Source organism: Hyla sarda, chromosome 5, assembly GCF_029499605.1.
Source record: "Hyla sarda isolate aHylSar1 chromosome 5, aHylSar1.hap1, whole genome shotgun sequence".
NCBI lineage: Eukaryota > Metazoa > Chordata > Amphibia > Anura > Hylidae > Hyla > Hyla sarda.
The window spans coordinates 256711231-256734727 of NC_079193.1; the positions used below are offsets into that span (position 1 = coordinate 256711231).

The window sequence follows — 23497 nt, forward strand, 5'->3', positions numbered from 1 at the left end:
AATCATAAATGTTTCCGTTTAATCATAAATGTATCCGTTTAATCATAAATGTATCCGTTTAATCAGAACAAATGTATCGGTTTATGTTTTCAAAACAAAACATTGTTGATTCCTGCTCCCCCTCTGTACTGTACTGTCACTCAGTGGAGGCAGTGTGACTTTATTTACCTTCGCATTGAGGTCAGGCTCTGGAGGTTACACTGGGGAAATGCAGCTCACAATGTCCTTAGGGGTTATCTCCCCAAAATCATCGCCTCCATTCACTGTAAGTGATAGATTGCCTGGTGTTGGAGCAGAAGATACTGCTCCAGGCTATCTCTCTCTTCATACTGTAATATTTCCTACAGTATCAGCCTCATCACTCTAGACACATGTATATATATATATATATATATATATATATATATATATATATATATATATTCATATTTTTTGCTCACATACAATAAAGAACCTTAACCTGCTATTAACCTGGACCCAGTGATTGGTGCTTTTTCCTTGAAGGGTGAACTATATCTATCTATCTATCTATCTATCTATCTATATATATATATATATATATATATATATATATAAACATAGAGGAGAACTGAACCCAAAAATGTTATGAAATTACAAACATTAAATGCAAAAATGGTCTAAGCTCCATGACAAACAGGTTTACAAATATTTACAATAATATATTATCAAATATTATGAAAGATTCTGTTTACAAGAAAATATTTATACAATGTTTTTATTTATCATTACGACAATCACCAGATGCCTCTATGCCCTCTTTTTGGCATTTCTTGCCCCCCAGCCTTGTTTCTTCTGCCCAGCTGTTAGTTAAAGTGTCTTTGCTGGGTGTATAAATTCTTCTCTATTCTTACAGACTGGCTGGCCTTTCCTATGGAAGACATTAGAGTCTATGTAACAACTTTTACCACAATTTACAGACAGTAAAAACTGAATAAATGGATCCAGACAAGTGATTAGCAGTTATTCTCAGGGACATTAATATTTCACAAACACTCTCAATTGTTGGAGGATGTGCACACAGTAATGTTTCTGTATCCTGCTACACAATGGAAAGCTATGGAATATTCAGTAGAGGCTTGTGTAATTGCTTTTCTTGTTTTATGGTGGAACACCACTCCAAATAATGATACGCTCAGTCATTTCCCAAATTACACTATAACAAATGAACGTTTTGCTCTGGATTCTTAAAATAAAGAAATAGGATTGTTCCTGGTTAACATAATTGACCAATTATTTATGTTTCTAGGATGATGGTCTATCCTTGGTTGTTTTAGTGTGTATTGCAAGAATTAGGTCTGCATTTAGTTTGTGCATTTTGAATGAATATAGTAAATGTTGGTCATCTATCCCCGCTGAGTTACCTCCAATCTAGTCCATCAATGTTCTACTACTGTACATGATGCCCATTGCCATGTTCACACACAACAGATTTGTTGCAAAAATTCCTGCAACTAAACAAACCCAAAACATTCCATCCATCTGAATGGGGTTGTTGCTGCAGCATGTGCATGGATTTCTGAAAGCCCCATTGGATGGAAGGAATAGATGTAGACATGTCTGCAAGAAATCTGCTGCTTGTAAATATTCCCTAAATGTCCTCTTGCGAAAACCCTGCTTAATTCCAAAGAAAGCATGAATCAATAAAATACACACAGTGATCCCTCAACTTACAATGGCCTCAATATACAATAGTTTCAACATACAATGGTCTTTTCTGGACCATTGTAAGTTCAAACCAGACTCAACATACAATGTTATGGACAGTCCAGATCTATGAAACGTGTCAATGAACTGACCAATCAGAATGGGCATTCACTGGTAAAACTCTTGTATTACTGAAGCGTATGCACTGACTGGTGTCTGCTAGCGCCCCCTACAGTACAGGGAAGTATTACATGTTCTTTACTACTCTTTGGGCCAGGGTTAGCCGCTCCTTTGGACACCAGGTGAGGGCGGCTCCATGTTACTTTTTTTTAGGACATCGGGTGTTCTGTACAGGACCCTGAAGAAGCTCCTGTCCTCTACATAGACCAGTGTTTCCATACTAGTGTGCCTCCAGCTGTTGCAAAATTACAACTCCCAGCATGCCCGGACAGCCTTTGGCTGTCCGGGCATGCTGGGAGTTGTAGTTTTGCAACAGCTGGAGGCTCCCTGCTTTGGAAACACTGACATAGACAGGGATTACAGCTCCCAGCACGTCTTTCTTACTTTTATATGTAAGGACTTGCTATATCTTTATTAGTTATCTACTTATTTTTCTTTAATTCTCACTTTTTCCTATTTTTGGATGACATTTTGGTGCCTTTAGAACCAATTACCAGGTTTCCATAGAGTTATGGTCTCAACATACAATGGGTTCAACCTACAATGGTCGTCCCAGAACCAATTAATATTGTAACTTGAGGGACCACTGTATTTGGATCAGAGCAGTGTCCCTCTTCCAATTAATTACTCCAGTCCCATTTAAATCCATTCTACATATGTATTGTACAACGACATCATTGTTTTTGTGTCATATCATTTCATTGGTTCAGATTTGGAGAATAAAAAGTTTTCTTTGGATCTCTACTTTCTGTACCCCCTAACTTCATCCTACAATTTTTGTGCCCATTTGGAAGCTGCTGGATGTGTTGGGGATTTCTGAATAACATACAATGTATTGATGAATTATTAACACAGAATAAGTTTTGGTCCTGGGTGCGCTATTCTTCTGCTTGTTTTCTGAGATCTACATCTGTAATGTAGCTGTAGGCTATGTGTGGTCAGGCTGCAATGAATTGAAGTTAATGGCAGTTGTAGACATCTTACATATTTTATTCTTTTCTTTATTATATTTGTATATTTTTCTATGTAGTATTTGGTCCATATTTGTTCATCAGTATTAGGAAAAAGAAATAATTTTTGCAGACAATTGAATAATTCAGAGAACTACTGGTCAGTCACATGTTCACTCAGCTCACTCACTTTTTGGATGGAAGTCTTAACCCATTGCCTGTTTTGAGTTATGACCCATTTAATCCTCAGTTAATTCTTCGAGCATTCCAAAGACAGACAACTATCTGGGCTGCTTCCTGCAGTGCTACATGGAATCCTGTAATAGATCTGTAGTGATGATGTTACTTTCATTAAAACACATGCCCTTTCTCTTATATCATTTAGCGTTATCTGGTTTTGTATGTTTTAACAATTAACTTAGTGGCAGTTGTAGTTGAATAACATATGCGCTTGTAAAGGTTTAAAGTGCATCTGTCACTTAGTGTAAGTGCATAAAACCGTCAACACAGTGGAATAGCTAGAAGTGTCAGGAGTCGTGTCATAACCTTTATATGAGTTTTTGATGGCTTAATTCCCTCCAAAAAATGACTTTTATGCTATCCTAGTGGCAAAGAGGTGTAGCCTGGGTGTCTGCTGTACCCCAGGCGGCAATGCCTCTCCCCAGTGATGTCACACCCACTCCCTGTTTAAAGGAGTTCTGTAGTGAAACATAACTTTTCCCCTATCCAAAAGATAAGGGATAAATTATAGATCACAGGGGTCTGAGCGTTGGGATCCCCCGCGATCTCCAGAATGGGGCAGTCTGCTGTAAGGGGGCGTGCTGACCCCTGCAATGCACAGTGCCGGACACAGCCATCCATAGAAATACACGGATGGGGCATGTCAGTCGCAGCTTTCTGCAGGGGTCAGAACGGCCACTTCGGACAGACTGCCAGGGCCCTGTTCAAGAGATCATGGGGGGTCCTAGTGGTCGGACCCCCCATGATCTATAACTTATCCCCTATCATATTTTGTTTCACTGCACTACTCCTTTAATTGACAGATAGGGTCACCTGCCGGTGGCAACACCGTGGTCAAGTCTTGGGGAAAAAAAAGTTTGAGAACTCACCCAAAATTTCCACTCAAGAGCTGGTTGTGCAGGGCTCCTGCTAATGGGAACAGTGTTCCTGCTGTGGAAGTGCAGGAACTCCATTCTCATGAGTTCTTGCAGGACTTGAGGCTTGTGGCAACCCATTTAGAAATCCCATGCATGCGGCGTGAATGTGATTGTGGAGCATGCACAATGAGGCTATGTTCACACAGCGGAATTTCTGTGTGGAATTCCGCTCAAAAAAATCAGCTAAAGTAATTGCACTTGAATTCAAGGGGGATTCTTCTGTCCCATTAACATGGCACCGGAAACTCAGCAAAAACATTGAACAAGTCTATAAATTCTGCAGAATTTTGGATTGAATCCCATTGAACTTGGGGCTTTGAATTTCGGTAGAATTCTGTGTTTTGAGCACACAGAAATTCCACTCGAATTCTGCAAAACTACAAAAATTCTGCAGCAAGGTTTGCAGAACCGAATTTGAGTCGGACAGGATAGGGATAGGGATTGTGTTTCGCAATGATGGGTCCTTGATGTGTTTCAAATAGGGTGCGGCTGGGTCATCACAGGAGAGAGGCAATGCAGCCTGGGGCACAATGGACCAAAGGCCATTCCTCTTTGACACTGTGGGGCTGCATAAAAGTCTGTTTTTTCAGGGGAATGAAGCCAGCAACAACTTATATAAAGGTATGGTATGATTCCTGACACTGATAGCTATTATGCTATGTTGGTGGTTTTATTCACTCAAACTAAGTGACAGATGTACTTTAATGTCCAGGCTTTTTGAAATCCCAATTACCATATTTTTCGCCCTATAGGATGCTCCGGCATATAAGACGCACCCAATTTTAAATGAGGAAATCTAGAATACAATGTAAAGTATAGGTCACAGTGATCTTCATCAAGCGGACCTCCAGATGTTGCAAAACTACAGCTCCCAGCATGCCCGGACAGTTGTAGTTTTGCAACATCTGGAGGTCCGCAGGTTGAAGACCACTGGTATTGGAGGTTATACTCACGTGTCCCCGCCGCTGCGGACCCGTCACCGCTGCCCTGGATTTCACCCTCCATCGCTGTCGCCACGTCCCCGGGTGTCCCCGTCGCTCCCAAACATCTCTGCTGCCCAGTATCCTCACTCTCAGTCGCCGCCATCACGTCGCTATGCACACCGCTACACATGCCTATTGCATGACAGGGCGACGTGCGTGACGGCGTGATGATGACGAAGGAGAGCGCCGGCCATGCAGGGGATCCCGGCACGGAGCAGACACTGAGGAGGCAGGTAAGGTCCCTCCCGGCGCAGCCGGGTTAGTGTCACTTTCGCTTCAGACGCGGCGGTCAGCTTTGATCGCCGCGTCTGAAGGGTTAATACATGGCATCACCGTGATCGGTGATGTCCTGTATTAGCAGCGGGTCCCGGCCATTGATGGCCGCAGGGACTGCTGCGATAGGTGTGTATTCGCCATATAAGACGCACCAACTTCCCCCCCCCCCAGTTTTGGTGAAGAAAAAGTGTGAAAAATACGGTATTTAGTCACAACTTTCCAAAATAAGACATATTCACATGTATTGAGCTGCTTAACTGAGTTCACATTACTGCTGTCTCATTATTATTATAAAATCGGTCCAGGAATCTGGCATATGGACCTGGACTCCTATGATCGTGGCTTTGGGTAAAGCAGCATCCTGGGGTCTGTGAATACAAAACAGTATTGGTCTTTACAGTATGATGCTGTCCTCTGCACAGCCATATATATATCAATAATGGTAAATTGTTTCATAAATATCAATGTTCTTGTGTGTTTGTGTTTATCTTGTCCAATGTTTAACTCCTTTGTGGATTGCAGTGCCTGCCTGATTTTTACCTATACAGCTCTGTGATACAAAATGCTTAGACCAGTGATGTAAAAGGTGGAGAGCTGCCTTCTGAAGAATCTGCTCCAATGCTTGAAGTATGTGCCTGGCCAATGTGCTGTGTTAGGTGCCTGCAGCCGATAGAATTGTATTTACCCCTCCCTGTGAGCAGTGTCTGCCTTTCCATAAATCAGGGTGCAGCTTCAAGATAAAACTGCAAAACAGTGTATGGAGACAGTTACAGTAAACAAAATGCATTACAGAAAGAGTCAGTGGCTATTAGCATAGCATATATTATCTATTTCTACTCTGTTAATTTTTATTGTAATAGAATCAAAGGTATAGGAAGGTTTACGGGCTTTAAACACAACGTGGCTTTCATAGACATAGTGACTTTCTTAATGATGCGGAAGGTTTTATAAATATATCTATATGTATATATATTGCAAACAAGAAAATTCACTTGCACTCACCGGTCTAGTTGAAGTCTGTGTTATGGATGATCCGTTGTGCTGGGAGATCTCTGGATGAGGGTGCTCAGAGGCTAACAGCCGTTTTTGCACACAGCTGTGCGCTTCTTCCGGCCTCCTCGAGGCCGGAAGAAGCACACGGCTGTGTGCGAAAACGGCTGTTAGCCTCTGAGCACCCTCATCCAGAGATCTCCCAGCACAACGGATCATCCGTAACACAGACTTCCTCAAGACCGGTGAGTGCAAGTGAATTTTCTTGTTTGCAAGTATACCATTGTCTACTACTTTAGATCACTTAGCACCCTGGCAGGAAAAGGAAATATTAGCAGCTACGGCCACTGACACCGCAATTACCCTCCTATATTCAGTAGTACATCATACAATGGGACATTAAAGCAGTGCCCTCCAATTTTTCTATAAATACTACAAGATTTCCATTCCTGGGCTGGTCCTGCAGAATTCCTGCTAATGGGAAAGATGTTCCTGCTGTGGAATAAGTGCAGGAACTCCATTCCCAAGCGTTCCTGCAGGACTTGAGCCCTGTATATATATATATATATATATATATATATATATATACATGGGTCAGTTTCATAAAATGTTTATAAACTCATCAGTGTTTGTAAAATGAGAGGGAAAACCCATGCAGACACAGGGAGAACATACAAACTCCATACAGGTTTTTCCCCTGTACTGTAAGTTTTTTTTTTCCATTTCACATACAGTCACTTTTGCTGATGTCCAGCAGAAGCCAATAATAGATAGAATTAACACCATGCCAGCAAAATGCGGAAAACATATTGAAGCATGAGTGATACACGTTCTGACAGTGAAGCACATTTCTAGTATCACAGACACAATAATTAACCTTACATATATATATATATATATATATATATATATATATATATATATATATAAATATCTGTACATGATATAGGGAAATTTGTGAGCCCTATTAAAGATAAAGGCTGATATAAATGAAAACACTTTCACAAGTACTGATGGCTATAAAGAGGAATATCAGCATCAGGAACAAATACATAAAAAGCATTTGCAAGCAAGGTAAAATATCTTTTCTTTGGTGAGAGGTAAAATATCTGTCCCTAAATCAGCCTTTTTTGTCCTGAGAACCATAAACAAAACAAAAAACTGAAATGATGAGGGACCATTTTAGGGTGTGTCCTTGTTTTGTAGATAGGTAAAATACTTCCTTTTTATACTTGAATTAAAATAATAAAGACATCTGTTCTGCTTTTCCGAATAAGTGCTAAGAAATAGATAGCTGACCAAACAGATGTTTCTATAACCTTTGTGCAGTAATTGTATTGATTCATAGGATGTGTTCCTAGTTCTTATATACAACAATATCATGAGCTGTTTGACATAGTTACTTATTTTACAAAGCTTTTTGTAGTTTATCCTGCTCGCCTACCATGTAATTGTAAGCTCTAGAGAAGAGACTGTAGTAGACTGTAGACTGTACTGTAGATTGTGGTTATCATGTAAGGTCAGCCCGTTTCATATGATGTTTTTGATACTTTCAGGCTTCTTTCACACTGCCGTTGTGTCCCACCAAGAACGGCCGTCAAACTCTCTCTCTTTTTTTTTTGAGTCTGATGGCCGTCATGTTGACGGGGCACAATGGTCAAAAGTGGGTCCCAATGAACCCCAGTATAGTCAATGGGGTCTGTCGGGCGCTGCTGTTTTTCAGAGGGAATAGTGGGAGGAAAAGACGGCGCAAGCTGTATTTTTTCTCCTGCTATTTTCCCTGGCGGCCCCGACAGCCGCCACACTACCGTGTGACAATGGAAGTGTGAAAGAGGCCTAAAGAATGTAGCGCTGAAAGTTACTGTGGTGCCGTCACAAGTGTACAAGGCTTTTAATAACAGATCTCGTGGTTATGTTACCATCCTAGTCATCTGCTTATCTTATAAAGTGTATATAGGCAAGTGTATACTCTTATAAAGTGTATATATATTCCTCAGAAATATAAATCATACAAAAATATGTCGGGATGACGATAGATGGTGGAAGTCAATACAATGAGATGTAATGAGAGCCTACTGTATTGGTTATTGTTTTTTGTGTTCAAGGACATTCCACATTTTAGATGTTAAAATATTTTTAGCCTCTACAGACAGCATATTCATTATTGACCAATTCTTAGGCAACACCCCAATACTACCGACCCAATCATCAGTGATCAGCGTCTTGTAGTTGTTTATACTCCCACATTACTGTAACTCCTGGTGTATATTTACCACCATTTCCTTTTCTCTGCTGTATGGGGATTGGATTAGCTCTAACTACAAAGCCATTTACCAGCTTTACAAAGCTTTATGGCATGGATTGCTCCCTTAATATTTAGTAAATTCTTATCCCAATGTTCTGTGTCACATTTTGTAGAGTGCAGTTGCTGCTTCTATTGGGCCAAATATTTTAATTTCTTGTTCTGTTTCACTCACCTTTGAATTGGCCTTAATTGTTATATTATTATGCTTTTCCCTACCTCTTACAGTTATATATTTAAAAGCTATGTTATCCTAATACGCTGTGAGCCTGTCCACATGTATAGATCCAAGGATTATTATAACCCGAAGAATGTCGAGGCTAGAAGTAATATATTTCTTTTTAAACCCTCTGCAGAATTTATGCACATTCCTTTGTGCTTATATGTGTGTGATGTGTAAAATAAAGTATACTAAGTACAGATGAAGATGTTATCAAGACAGAAATGGGCAAAAGTTCCCCTCTTGTTAGAAAGATTAGTTTTCTACCTAATGCAAGGCTCTTCTGGGACAAGGGACAGTGTATATAGCTGAGCAAAGCACAAGATATAATGGAAGGGGGGGGGGGGAGATTTAGTTATTTGTAATCATATCTTCCCATACTTTTCATAGCTGCCAACATAACATAATAATCCTTGACACTCCCTAATCCGCTCTCAACTTCTATGATCAGAATCCTGATCATATCCAGGGTAGGGATCAGTGCAGACCTGGAACACCTAGAACTCACCCCAACCACTTTCTCTACCTACTTGGAAGATCTGCCTTAAATGGTGGCCCCCAACTGGGTCATGGTCCCTGTGCTAGACTAAGTGTAGGTGCGTCAGAAGTGACAGATAATCTGGGTCAGTTAAAAACAGGCAAACAGTACAAACCCATAAAACAAGTGGTTAACCAGGAACAGTTATACAGCAAAGTGACAAACAGACAGATTGTCATTGGTGGTGGGGGGCTAGGATCAAAACTAAGATGGAGCAGAGGTAAAAACACACAAGGCAAGGCAATGTCAGGAAACAAGAAATTGGTCAAACCGATACAGCGGCAGAATACAAATTCAACAAGGCAGAAAAAGGATCAAGATACAGGCAGAAGGTCAGACCAGATGAACAACAATAGAAGAATCAAGCTGCCATTTTCCAATTTGAGTGTTGCAGTTTCTAATCAAAAACGGCGCTAGACTCTCTAAGGCCTTAGGTGAAACTCGAACATGGGGTCCTCACTGACACAAAGATATGCAAGCTGTAAGAGGTTCGCAGCATAGCAAGATGTTGTGGCGTAATGTGGGTTAACAAGAAAAATGTGGTTTCAAATGGCAGGAAATGCTCAACCCCAGATGCAGTTGTGCATATGCTGGGGGAGCAGATCCTGCGCTTGTGGTCTGTTGCTAAGGACGATCCCCAGCATAAAATGCATGCAATGGGGGATGCCTGCAGCACACCACGAGTGCCACAATGGCATCCTACACCAGTTGAAAGGTGTGGATGTGTAACATATAGAATAATACATAAATTTAGGTACACTACTGTGGTAGATGTAAACAGTGACATATGGCTAACCCTCAAACTGATATTAAAATTGAGACATTAGCCAGTATATCCTTATATGAAGGACATACCTGAGCCCGCACACCAATGCCAAGGTTTCTCAAGTGGCATGGGACCTAATACTAAACCTACCTGTGCTGTATGGGCAATACCAGGTGCCAATGGGCAATTACAGCTGCATTAGGTCCGACTCATAGCCTGCTCCCAGTTCACTCCAGTGTGGCTAGGCACACATGCAAAGGGAGTAGGGAAGAAGGCTATGAACCCCACCCAAGTAGGATGAAATGTTGCTGGCCTCACAGGTGCATAATGTGGGTTGGCAGCACAAAGGGCAAGGCAAAGTATTGTGCACAGCACCTCCGGGCCCATGAATGTAAGAGAATGGTGATGCACACAGTGTATGCATTGCCTCTTACTTTTAGAAAATGAATGCAGCATTTTCTCAAGGGTGGGGCTTTAGAATTAATAAAGAATACTTTCACACCAGGACTACATTTTACTATTGCAGTGACTATTACTATACCATCATACTTTTATGGAAAGAAAGAAAAAAAAAACAGTGTACACAGGCCAATATCATCAATAACACTATACAAGAAACAAATAATTGTCCCACTTCACGTGCCATAATTGCGCCACACCTTACGGATGCTCATGTTTTTACCCTTATCAATTATATAGGCCAGCATTCATCATTGTAGGTGTAAGTGAAGCATTTTTCTACACCGTTTTTTGTGTGCTGATAATGTGTAGGAGCACCAGATTTATTAAATGGTCACAGAGCATTTGATACATATTGTGCAGGTCACATTTCTGAAATTTCTCTCTTCACACACACCAAAAAGCTAAGCTAAGCCTGGGCTGGTGCAGTTTAAGAGACTTTTCAGTGGCTTTGCGCCTTTTTTTGCGCCTTTTCACAAAAAGGCGCAGTTCATAAAACCCTTCCATACCATGTGTGTTGCCAAAATCTGTGGATTGCAACTCAAAATCAGCAGAAATGTGTAAACCAAAACGTGCACAAAAGGCACAAACAAACCCTGCCTGCACCTTTTTTTGCACCATTTCTAGGCACAAAAAAAAATGTCTAAAGACAATGATAAATGTCAGCCATAGAATTTTTTTCCCCCCAACAGGCATATACTTTTTATTACTGTACGAAGGAGGAATCTTCATGTTTTATTTGCCAATATTAACAACAATGGCAGCATTAAATGATAACTAAAATATTTTAAACTATAAGTTCCCTCAGTTTGCTTACATAGTTACATAGTTAGTATGGTGAAAAAAAGACATATGTCCATCAAGTTCAACCAAGGAATGGTTGAACTTGTATTTAAGCAAAAATCAGGTTGTCAACTGCTGGCTCAGTGGGATGAATTGGTGTAAGGTTACGAGATATTGAACTTGTAGGAACAGAATATCCTTGGTGCAGAGTGCCAGTAGTTCGTAAAATAACTAAAAGTGAGACAGGATCAAAAGCATAGTTAGTATAAGGAAGGCATGTAAAGTCACAAAGATCTATTCATCAGTGACGCACTCAACTGCACGTCAAGGAGACTTTTTGTTTGATGAAAAGAAACATTTGCCTATTTTTTTTATGACTAAAGTTTCTCCAAACTCTAAAACTTTGACATCACTTTGCCATGCACATTCCATGGATGCATCTCCTTTAGAACATTCCTACTCTAGTATAGCTGTCACTATGTTTACTGTGAGGCCTTGAAGGTAGATTTTGTGTTTGTTATCAAGGGGGTTTTCCATGAAGAAGTAATGCATTTATTAATAAACATAATGTGGGGAAAACTCACAAATGTATGTCTCCCCCTGGTAATTAAAAGTGCCATTCCTTCACACGCTCTCTGCCAGTCATATGATCAAACCAGTCTATTCTTCCTTGTAAGGCCAATGAAGGGGCAGGTCTAGTTACTCTCTGTATGTCAGATGGTGTTTTTTTCTCCCTCTTTAAGGGGTACTCTGCCCCACAGACATCTTATCCCCTATGTAAAGGATAGGGGATAAGATGTCTGATCGTGGGGGTCCCGGCACTGGGGACTCCGTGATCCCAGCTGCGGCACCCAAGACATCCTGTGCATGGAGCGAACATCACTCCATGCTGGATGACTGGTGATGTGGGACAGTGGCTTGTTATGTCACGGTCATGCCCCAATCGTGATGTCACAGCCATGCCTCCTCAATGCAAGTCTATGGGAAGAGGCATGACTACCGTCACCCCCTCCCATAGACTTCCATTGAGGGGGCGTGTCCGTGATGTAATGAGCGGGGCGTGGGTGTAACGTCACGAGCCTCAGGCATTGCAATCGACACTCTAAACCAACGCCGGGTGCAGCAGGGGCTGTGGACTCCCGCGATCAGACATTTATCCCCTCTCCTTCGGAAAGGGGATAAGATATCTAGGGGCGGAGTACCCCTTTAAAGCAGCCTGTTCCCATGTACGGAAGGGCACGTGTAACATGATGTGCTAAATTGATGCACCAACCACTGGGCGCATACTCAGCACTGTGACGCAGGCAACTGGTGGTTGATATCACATATACCAATATAATCACATGATGGGTGATAAAGGCAGGAAGTGTGGTGGACCAAAGTTTATTATTGCCAGAGGAGACATACACTGCTCAAAAAAAAACAAAGGGAACGCTAAGATAACACATCCTAGATCTGAATGAAATATGTATGAAATACTTTTGTCTTTACATAGTTGAATGTGCCGACAACAAAATCACACAAATATTATCAATGGAAATCAAATTTATCAACCCATGGAGGTCTGGATATGGAGTCACACTCAAAATCAAAGTGGAAAACCACACTACAGGCTGATCCAACTCTGATGTAATGTCCTTAAAACAAGTCAAAATGAGGCTCAGTAGTGTGTGTGACCTCCACATGCCCGTATGACCTCCCTACAACGCCTGGACATGCTCCTGATCAGGTGGCAGATGGTCTCCTGAGGGATGTCCTCCCAGACCTGGACTAAAGCATCCGCCAACTCCTGGACAGTCTGCGGTGCGTGGCATTGGTGGATGGAGCGAGACATGATGTCCCAGATGTGCTCAAATCGGATTCAGGTCTGGGGAACGGGCAGGCCAGTCCATAGCATCAATGCCTTCTTCTTCTTTTGACACACTCCAGCCACATGAGATCTAGCATTGTCTTGCATTAGGAGGAACCCAGGGCCAACTGCACCAGCATATGGTCTCACAAGGGGTCTGAGGATTTCATCTCGGTACCTATTGGCAGTCAGGCAACTTCTGGAAAGTACATGGAGGGCTGTCCGGCCCCCCAAAGAAATGCCACCCCACACCACTACTGACCCACCACCAAACTGGTCATCCTGGCGGATATTTCCGGCAGCAGAAAGTTCTCCATGGCGTCTCCAGAGTCTGTCACGTCTGTCACATGTGCTCAGTGTGAACCTGCTTTCATCTGTGAAGAGCACAGGGCGCCAGTAGTGAATTTGCCAATCTTGGTGTTCTCTGGCAAATGCCAAACATCCTGCACGGTGTTGGGCTGTAAGCACAACCCCCATTTGTGGACATCGGGCCCTCATGCCACCTTCATGAAGTCTGTTTCTGACCGTTTGAGTGGACACATGCACCTTTGTGGCCTGCTGGAGGTCATTTTGCAGGGCTCTGGCAGTCCTCCTCCTTGCACAAAGGCAGAGGTAGCGGTCCTGCTGCTGGGTTGTTGCCCTCCTATGGCCTCCTCCACGTCTCCTGATGTACTGGCCTGTCTCCTGGTAGCGCCTCCATGCTCTGAACACTACTTTGACAGACACAGCAAACCTTTGTGCCACAACTCGCATTGATGTGCCATCCGGGATGAGCTGCACTACCTGAGCCACTTGTGTGGGTTGTAGACTCTGTCTCATGCTACCACTAGAGTGAAAGCACCGCCAGCATTCAAAAGTGACCAAAACATTAGCCAAGAAGCATAGGAACTGAGAAGTTGTCTGTGGTCACCACCTGCAGAACCACTCCTTTACCGGTGGTGTTTTGCCAATTGCCTATAATTTCCACCTGTTGTTTGTTCCATTTGCACAACAGCATGTGAAATTGATTGTCAATCAGTGTTGCTTCCTGAGTGGACAGTGTGATTTCACAGAAGTGTGATTGACTTGGAGTTACATTGTGTTGTTTATGTGTTCCCCTTATTTTTTTGAGCAGTGTATATACGTGAGCTCACCCCCCATTATCTTTACTTGTAGAACACAAAAGTATTTTACAATGGAAAACCCTGTAAAATTACAAATGAGATTTTTAAGTTGTAGCCATTAAACCTTTCCTTATCTATTATTTGCAAAATATTTTACATGGCTTGATAATATTTAATGATTACAGTAGAATAAAAATAAAATGATTATGTTTTAAATTCATCATTTAAGATTTTTTGTTTTTTACGTGACAGGGAAAACTGCTTTGCTAATCGTATGCCACAAAAGGAAAAAGTGCTTGTTGAACATTTCTTAAATATTTAATGTTATTGTGTCCTTTTAAAAGGCAATAACAACAGCTTGACATCAATGGCTGCTATGTTTGCATGCCGATCAATAAAAATAGCTTATTTTTACATGTTAATTTGAGTTTGGAGCTGTCTTAAATGTACCTGTTTTCAAGAGGAAAACTACAAGCAGTACTTCCACAGAAGTGGGTTTATTGTGCAAATACCAACATTAAAGGAAAACTGTCATATGTTTTCTCCCGCACCATCCACAGCACAGGTACTGATGGATAGTGCGGGAGACGCTGAACATTTTGAGTCCTACCTTGGCCGGATGCGCTGCGCCGTTCGCCAGTTGTAGCAGTTTTTCTGTATATTTAAATTAGCTGCTAACTGGCATGGGTGGGGTTACTGCCTTCATCTGGCACTGTGACGTAACCGCCGCACGACCCGCAGCACCGCCCGACTAATGAATATTCATATAATGTCTTACACTCTCCTTCTCATCCCGGCCGATACTGCGCATGTGCGGTATTTCCTACTATAGCCGGAAGCGGTCTTCAGCGCTGCTTCATTAGTCCGGAGCAGTTACGTCACAGTGCCAGATGAAGGCAGTAACCCCGCCTGTGCCAGTTAGCAGGCAATTTAAATGTACAGTAAAACTGCTATAACGGGCGAACGGCGCAGTGCCTCCGAGCAAGGTAGGACTCAAAATGTTCAGCGTCACCCGCACTATCCACTGGTACCTGTGGATACTGCGGGAGAAAACATATGACAGTTTTCCTTTAAACAATGACAATTACATGATCGTGAAGTAGTGACCCTCTTGTAGTATTATGATAGTCAGGTGTACCCAAGCTTTTGTTTTATCTCAGCCCCTGTGCATGTAATAAGGAATTCATTGGTAACAATGGTGGTATTCTTGCACGCTGCCCAGTAAAGTCAAGTTGTTCACATTTGGAATTACAGATGACTGTTGTCCTCACAACGTCTTATTCATGGTTCATCTGTAAAGGTTATTTTGGATGGTAAATGACATCACCCTATCTCACCCTACAACAGAAAAAATCTGGCACGGCAGACAAACTTTTCAACTATCTGCTTCGAATCCGTATCTGTGATGCTTGTCCGTGCAACGAAAATGCACACATTGGGCCTCATTTACTAAGCTGAAACTGACCAGTTTTTGTCTGGTTATTATGTCTGAGACATGTCTGCGCCAGTGTGCGACAGTGCACGCCTGGAAAATCCAACAAACCCAACATTGCACTGCGAAAAGGTCGGGAAGGGGCGTGGTCTGTCACAAAGGGGCGTGGTTGTCCGAAAAGGGGCGTGGTTTCACAACCCGACTGATTTACTATTGAATTTACAGAATATCCTATGGGTAAATGGCTGGAAATATCGACCTAGAAAAAGCTGGTCAGAAAATGTTCCCGACTTTTCCCAATAGTAAATAGAGAGGAATCCTGCAAGTCTGAAACATCTTTTCCCACTAGTAAAAACCTGACACTCTTAGTAAATGAGGCCCTAGGCCTGAACTAGACTTTTTAAGTATAAAATCTGTAGTCATGGTATATGTATGGCCACAGCTCTCATATACTGTCTAGAGATGAGCGAACTTACAGTTAATTCGATTTGTCACGAACTTCTCGGCTCGGCAGTTGATGACTTTTCCTGCATAAATTAGTTCAGCTTTCAGGTGCTCCAGTGGGCTGGAAAAGGTGGATACAGTCCTAGGAGACTCTTTCCTAGGACTGTATCCACCTTTTCCAGCCCACCGGAGCACCTGAAAGCTGAACTAATTTATGCAGGATAAGTCATCAACTGCCGAGCCGAGAAGTTCGTGACAAATCGAATTTACTGTAAGTTCGCTCATCTCTAATACTGTCATTTCAATATACTGTCCAGCATCAGTACCAATATGAAATTGTTTTACATTACCTTTGTGCAAAAAACAACCTGAAGCTTGTGCGTTTTTGTAGCAGTCACTTACCACAACATTTTCCAGTAAAAGTCAGAGTGTAATATTCCCCTGGAAGAAGATACAGAAAACTACATTTGTGTTATGTAGAGGATGTGCTGAAAATATGGAACACATTTCCTCTTCCACATGACATACAATATTCAGCTGATTGCAGTTATAGCTCTATTTCAGTGGTCTTCAACCTGCGGACCTCCAGATGTTGCAAAACTACAACTCCCAGCATGCCCGGACAGCCGTTGGCTGTCCGGGCATGCTGGAAGTTGTAGTTTTGCAACATCTGGAGGTCCGCAGGTTGGAGACCACTGCTCTATTTTATACTTGTAGTGGGGTATAGAGATGGACAGGGGAGGCTGCAGGAGTCTTGGCCTTGGTAAACAAGAAGATCAGTTTTGGGGGGCTTTTTTTGTTATATTTGTTGTTTTAAGATTTAATGTAGTTACATAGTTGAAAAAATTGAAAAAAGACAGGAGTCCATTTTGTTCATCCAGTAGCCCTATTGTGTTGATCTAGAAGAACTTACAATTGTTTAGTCTTGAGAAGAGACATTTAAGGGGGGATATGATAAACGTATATAAATGGCCCATACAAAAAATATGGAGAAAAACTGTTCCTGGTTAAACCCCCCCAAAGGACGAGGGGGCACTCCCTCCGTCTGGAGAAGAAAAGGTTTAGTCTAAAGGGGCGACACGCCTTCTTTACCGTGAGGACTGTGAATTTATGGAACAGTCTACCTCAGGAACTGGTCACAGCAGGAACAATTAACAGCTTTAAAACAGGGTTAGATACATTCCTGGAACAAAATAACATTAATGCTTATGCAGAATTGTAAAACTACATCCCTTTCCCTTATCCCCTTACACCCTTCCCTTCAATTCCCTGGTTGGACTTGATGGACATATGTCTTTTTTCAACCATACTAACTATGTAACTATGTAACTTTTGAGGAGATTTTATCTTGTGCAGAGCTTATAACAACCGATTAGATCAGTTTCTATTTTTCAGAGGCTTTTCTAAAAATTAATGAAGCCATCTGATTGGTTGCTATTGGCAACTGTTTACCTGTTACTACGCACAAGAGTTGATAAATCCCCGATAGTTTTTTTTAAAACTTACTTACCAATAAATATATATTACTGTAGACATACTGATTTTTGTACATTAGTTTGATTGCAAAACGTAAAGAAGATCTCTGGGTTTCTCCTTGTTTGAGATTTGCTTGGCATGTTTGTTTGTCAGCAATTTTTCTACTTCTTTTCCTCACTTGTGGTTTTGTTACTTTGTTACTTCTTGCTTGCAATCCTTGTTACCTTGCTGTAATGCAAGCTCTTCATGTACTGATTTCCCTGGTGAGCTTGTACATATACACAGCTGCAAATCTGAACATGCAATGCCACGGTAAACATGGGGAGGCCCAGAACAGCAGCCTGATTCAATGTGGAGAAGCAAAGACTCGTTCACATTAAAGGAGAACTCCAATACTCTAAATTAATACTATAATATAGCCTAGACTCCTACCTTTCCAAAGATGCCATTTCCACGCGAATCGGTCCAGCCGTTTGTCCGCTATGCCCATCCGAAAATCCGGTCACTTCCGGGTACAGTGCATATGGAGTGTAGCATAAAAGACTACATCTCCCATAATGCATTAGTCTAATTTCCTGTTCGCTCCTGCCCTCCCCCTGATTTATCGGCCAGCGGCGATATTGATGTGCGCATGCGCACATCTATAATGTAGATTAGCCAGCGGCGTTTGCTGAGCTAAGCCTATGGCAGCTCAGCAAACCCGAATAAATGAATAGATTAGTGAGGGGGGAGTAGCCGACTCTGGGCTAGGAGGCTGGCAGAGCCCGCGCTGACTCATGGGAGGTATGAGTCACCGGGCTAAGATGGCGGCGGAGCAATGAAAAAAGAAGTCGAGCGTCATCAGAAAACTAAAAAGTACAGAGCTGCCGGTGACCGACAGAAAGAAGAGGAGGACCGGGATCCTTACCATATGGACAGCGTAAGTACATTATAATGTTATATAACTTTCTTTAATGCTTATTTTTCACAGGTAAAATTTTTCACCGGAGTAGTCCTTTAATGTCATTCCATGTTAATTCATGGCGGTTCTCAAATCCGTGCAAGTCTTTTGCAAATGTTTTTAGGCTGATTTCATATCACAATTTGACCTTCCAATGCACAGATACGATTTTGGAAGCTCAAATCGCCTGAAATTGTATCTGTGCATGGATAGGTACGGACAGATACAGAGCCATTAACTATTAAGGGACTGCTGACCCGATCACAGTCTGCTAGTGACTATGATCTGGTCATTTTCTCAGGGGATCCGATTTTAGACTTGGACTGAAAATGGTGGTATGTGTCAAAAATCTGATATGCTGAGAAAATGACCAGATCGTAGTCAATAGCAGACTCCGATCGGGTCCGCAGCCCCGTAATAGTTATTGGCTCCGTATCTGTCCGTACCTATCCATGCACAGATATGATTTCAGGCGATTTGAGCTTCCAAAATCGTATCTGCGCATCGGAAGGTCAAATCGTGGTGTGAATGCAGCCTTACATTCCTTTGTCACCCATTTGCACTTGTTTGGTTCCTATTCCATTAGGCTCAGTGCTTGCCTCGGACAGACCCCTTCCTGAGCAGTATATTTTAGGATAAGTAAGCAGCAGAACAGAGGGATTTGTCAGCCAAATGTGGAAGCTAGACACATAAAAAAAGACGTGTAAAGAATCTGCATGACCTAGTGAGTAGCATATATAAGCATTATTTTTTGCTGTGATATGACAGATAGACTTTAAAGGGGTACCCCACTGGAACATTTCTTTTTAAATCAACTGGTGCCAGAAAGTTAAAAAGATTTGTAAATTACTTCTATTAAAAAATCTTAATCCTTCTAGTACTTAGCTTCTGTATGCTCCACAGGAAGTTCTTTACTTTTTAAATTTCCTTTCTGTCTGACCACAGTGCTCTCTACTGACACCTCTGTCCATGTCAGGAACTGTCCAGAGCAGGAGAGGTTTGCTATGGGGATTTGCTCCTGCTCTGGACAGTTCCTGACATGGACAGAGGTGTCAGCAGAGAGCACTGTGGTCAGACAGAAAAGAAATTCAAAAAGAAAAGAACTTCCTCTGGAGCATACAGCAGCTGATAAGTACTAGAAGGATTGATATTTTTAATAGAAGTAATTTACAAATCTGTTTAACTTTCTGGCACCAGTTGAATTAAAAAAATATATATTTTCCTGCGGAGTACCCCTTTAAGGCCCTTCTAGAGTGCACGACTGGGGGATGATAGCGAATGCTGATCCCTGCACTGGTTTTTATTGGGTTTTTAGGCTTTGTTCACACGTTTAGGTTTTTACCTGCAATTCGTCAATTCAAAACCTGAAGCAGATCATGAATGGAGGACACTTATAAAGGAAAAACTAAGACTTCTTCTCTTTCCAGAAACACTTTTGACTTTGTATTCAATAATTGCAATCAAAAACCTGAATGTGTGAACACAACCTTACACAGCTCGATTAAACGGGGGGTCGGGCCATACAAGTGATCACTGGGTCCTGATTCTACAGAAACAAAAGACTTGTCTATTCTTTCCGTGGATTCCGCTTGGAAATGCACTGCCGTCTATGAGACCCCTGTATTACTGAGCGGTCCTAGCGCCCGCCAGATAATTCAAATGTCCGCTTGTGTTTTGTATGTGAACCCCCCTTTAGTCAGCTTCTAAATTACTTTTCGAGGCGTCCACTAGTCTCTGAAAGAATACTTTGTATGCTGTACAGCATACACATTATATCGTCTTATCTATATATAAGAAAATCTCCACTATAGTATATAGCAAACGATAATATACTGCGGATACAGTCAATAGTTATTTTTGTCTGTACAGGACAATCCTATGAGCAGCTCTCCTTATTTGTGTGCACTATTTCCCCAGGACTGCTCAAACAGCTGAGTTTCTGAAATGTTTTGCCCGAGGCAAGAAACACAAATTGCACACAGTAGATTTATTACCGTCTCGTGTTTACTTGAGGTCTTTTACAACCCAAGAAAATGCCATTTGGTTTAACCAAATTTCTAGACTATAGCTTGTGTTTACAATAATAATCAGGATATAGAAAAACTGTAATCCCTCTAAGTTTGGTATTTTCCAACCAATGTGTCTCAAGCTGTTGCAAAACTACAAATCCCAGCATGAGCAGAAAGCCAAAGGGAGTTGTAGTTTTGCAACAGCTGGGGGCACGCTGGTTGGGAAATTAAAGAGTTAAATAAATAAAGAGTTAAAATAAAAATGAAATAAAAAAGTCCAGTAGCCCAATATCAGCTCTGCCTGTTCTCAAGGAGTGAAATTTTTACTCTTATGATTTTTTGGATTTTTTGGTATAGGGCCCTATAAATACCCCTTGTGCCTACAGACCTTCATTTGAGCTTCTTTAGCAAATGTCATCATTTATTACCAATGAGTTTTATGATGTCACTCAGAAATCTGGCTCTGACTACTGGAATTCTCCATCATCACAAAATACTAGGGTCAAGAGGATTTCCTGGCCTGAACTTCAGCAGAGAATTGAATAATCATGTTTGGTTTTGCTATATTGAAATGAATGTAATACTAATACTACTAATAATAATAACAATAACAATAATAAAAATTTTGGTAGAAAAGACGATGCAATAAGGCTAAAATGTTCTGGATGCTCTTTTTCAGTTTTTTCGGTGTGAATTCTGCATTGTAAAACCACAATAAAGAATGGTATAATGCATATAAATGGGTATCAGAAAACCAGGCCCGTATTGATAGGGTAAAAAAGATAGCTTACTGGAAAGGAGTTAAAAATACTGCAGCACTCATCGACAGTCCAACTCAACTTTATTAGCAGCAGGTGCAGCGCACAGGCAAAAATTGTTTTGTTATTACAACTTCTTCATTGCCAATAAATAAAGAAATAAATAAATAGATAGCAAATTCTGCAAGATTATTATTATATAAATGTTATCTTTGCGATACTACATATGTTTATTTTTTGTTTACAGTATTATTTATAAAAAAAATGGGAAAAGGTGCATGATTCAAACTTTGATTGTGGGGTTTAAAGGGTTAATGCTGGGCATTGTCCCGATCGGTGATGTCTGGTATTATTCATGGGTCCCCGTTGCTGATAGCAAGCGGGATCCACGGTGTATAAGGTGCCCTCAACTTCTAAGCGAGCTTCATACAGCGGGAGCTGGCAATGGACGTAAATATAAATTTTGGTCCCGTCTCGCCCTTTTATGTCTATGGAGCATCGACAAATTGGTGGCGAACTGGGGTACTATATAATATGCTATCATCCTAGATGTACCTATAGCAATATACTATCATCCTAGATGTACCTATAGGAAGGTAGTATATTGCTATAGGTACCTATTGGAGGGCAACATGTACTGTATATTGGTACAGGCACTTCTAGGATAAGGGTACGTTTACACAAGTGGATTTATTTGTGGGTTTCCTGCTGCGTATTTGAAAGGGGCGGGCTCTTCTTGGCTGTCCACAGCAGATTTTCTGCTGTGTAACTTCTGCTGCGGGAAATCCGCCGCAGACTCTACTAACTTCAATGGGGCTTGTAGGATTGTAGCATTAGGATTGTACTCTATATTATATTGGTATGGACATATCTAGGATTATAGCATGTGTTATATAGTGCTATGGACCGTAGCAGTGCTATATAGGTGGGATTTACAGCAGGGCACATATTGTAGGTTTACAACAGGGTACATATGGGGGGTTTACAGCAGGGTGCATATGGGGGTTTACAGCAGGGTACATATTGGAGGTTTACAGCAGGGTACATATAGGGGTTTACAGCAGGGTACATATTGGAGGAGTTTACAGCAGGGTACATATTGGAGGTTTACAGCAGGGTAAATATTGGAGGAGTTTACAGCAGGGTACATATTGGAGGTTTACAGCAGGGTACATATAGGGGTTTACAGCAGGGTACATATTGGAGGTTTACAGCAAGGTACATATTGGAGGAGTTTACAGCAGGGTACATATAGGGGTTTACAGCAGGGTACATATTGGAGGAGTTTACAGCAGGGTACATATTGGAGGTTTACAGCAGGGTAAATATTGGAGGAGTTTACAGCAGGGTACATATTGGAGGTTTACAGCAGGGTACATATAGGGGTTTACAGCAGGGTACATATTGGAGGAGTTTACAGCAGGATACATATTGGAGGTTTACAGCAGCGAATATATAGAGGGGTTTAAAGCAGGGCACATATAGAGGGGTTCACAGCAGGGCATATATAGAGGGGTTTAGGGCAGGGCACATATAAAGGGCTTTACAGCAGGGTACATATGGGAGGTTTACAGCAGGATACATATAGAGGGGTTTAGAGCAGGGCACATATGGGAGAGTTACTGCAGGGCACATATATAGCTTTACAGCAGGGCACATATAGAAGTTTACAGCAGGGCACATATGGGAGAGTTACTGCAGGGCACATATGGGAGAGTTACTGCAGGGAACATATGAAGGGGTTTAGAGCAGGGCACCAGAACACAAGACCACCCTAACTCATTTTTATACACTTACCCATGGGACTGCTGACCTGCTGCAGTGTGACAGGATTTCCTCATCTGTGCTTCCTGTCACATTGGGCTGAGCAGGCCCCATGAGGAGCTGCTTCTCTCTACACAAAGCTCCCTGAGGTCCCGGGTTCAGCTGCTACCGTTTTCTGCAGTGACTCACTCACCACACGATGCCTCTCCTTTGCTCACGGCCAGAATGCATATTCAGCACAGTAACGCATAGGAAGACACAATGCTGTGCCTGTAAGGCTGGGTTCACACCACGTTTTTCAAATACGGTGACCGTATACGGTTTCCCGCAAAAAAACGTATCCGACCGTATCCGAAACCGTATGCATAGAGAATGCATTGTAAACCGTATTCCAAATGTTGTGTACGGGTTCATCCGTTTTGCCTCGGATACGGTTTTGCCGATTTTTCAACC

The 23497-nt window shown here is 41.8% G+C and overlaps 1 protein-coding gene across 1 annotated transcript in view; it reads left to right on the forward strand.

The window, feature by feature from the left end:
- The window catches only part of PIEZO2 (piezo type mechanosensitive ion channel component 2), a 398577-nt gene that overhangs the window by 914 nt on the left and 374166 nt on the right, over positions 1–23497 (forward strand). The gene's annotated exons all lie outside the window — the stretch shown is intronic.